Consider the following 1,327-nt stretch of genomic DNA (forward strand, 5'->3'; position numbering starts at 1 on the left):
AGGATTGGTATTCTGTATGCACACCTCCGCCACTTGAGTCACACCTCATTACTGGATGTACTTGCGTAGAACCAAGTAAACCATCAATCTTTTTATTGAGAAGTTCTACCTGATTAGAGAGCATGGTTACTGAGTCGATGTTATAAATGCCGGCTATTTTCATTGGCTTTGTCCTCATAACTTGCCACTGATAGTTATTCAGTGACATCTCCTCAATAAATTCATAGGTATCTTCCAGTGTTTTATTGTTGATGGTTCCGCCAACAGCTGCGTCAACCATTTGTCGAGTCGAGGGATTTAGGCCATTGTGGAATGTTTGTAAATGAAGCCAAAACGGTAACCCATGGTGAGGGCACCTTCTCAGTAAGTCCTTGTATCTTTCCCATGCATCGTAAAGTGTTTCTAAATCCATCTGCACAAAAGAAGAGATATCATTATGCAGTTTAACCGTTTTAGCCAGGGGAAAATATTTTAGTGAAAATTTCTTGGTCATTTATTCCCAAGTAGTGATAGACCCTCATGGTAACGAGTTCAACCACTGTTTAGCTTTGTTTCTCAGTGAAAAGGGAAACAACCGGAGATGTATGATATCATCAGAAACGCTATTGACTTTAAATGTATCACAAAATTCCAGAAAGTTCTCTAAGTGAGCATTGGGATCTTCATCCTGTAAACCATCAAACTAAACAAAGTACTGTATCATCTGAATAGTGTTAGGTTTTAATTCAAAAGTATTTGCAGCTACAGCAGGTCTAACTATGCTAGATTCAGTTCCTGTTAAAGAAGGTTTAGCATAATCATACATAGCACATGGAGCAGGATTTTGATTAGCCGCAATTGCAGGAGGTAGTTGATTGCCTTGGTTTTCAGCCATCTCGTCGGTTAGGAGTTGAGTATCGTCTTCTCACTCGTTTTACGTGTATCGTAAGCTACGCCTTATTTCTCTTTGATTTCTACAAACTGTGCGATCAATTTCTTCGTCAAAAAGTAATGGTTCTGACGGGTTTCTTCTAGTCATAAACTATAAAAACCCGCCAAGAGAAAAAAAAGTAAATTAATAAATAATAATAATAAACTAAAATTAAATTGCAAGAAAAATAAATGGCTAAAGTAATAAAAATTTAATGCTCCTAATATTTTGAATCCCCGGCAACGGCACAAAAAACATGATCACTTGATTCGTAACAAGTAATAAATATTTATAATGAAGATCAAACCTAGACTAACTATTATCACGATGAAAAGGCAAGCGCACCTATCGAACAATAGTATAGTAATGGCAAGACCGAGATATCGTACCCAAGGGACCCAAAAGTACTAGTAATAA

The 1,327-nt window shown here is 37.0% G+C and overlaps 1 non-coding gene across 1 annotated transcript; it reads left to right on the forward strand.

Annotated features, from left to right (window-relative positions):
* Positions 1–338: 338 nt before the first annotated feature.
* Positions 339–444, forward strand: LOC121204091 (small nucleolar RNA R71). Its single transcript, XR_005899019.1, has one exon. It is a non-coding gene; the product is annotated as a small nucleolar RNA R71 (small nucleolar RNA).
* The last annotated feature ends 883 nt before the right edge of the window (positions 445–1,327 follow it).

This window comes from Gossypium hirsutum, chromosome A07 (assembly GCF_007990345.1).
Source record: "Gossypium hirsutum isolate 1008001.06 chromosome A07, Gossypium_hirsutum_v2.1, whole genome shotgun sequence".
Taxonomy (NCBI): Eukaryota; Viridiplantae; Streptophyta; class Magnoliopsida; order Malvales; family Malvaceae; genus Gossypium; species Gossypium hirsutum.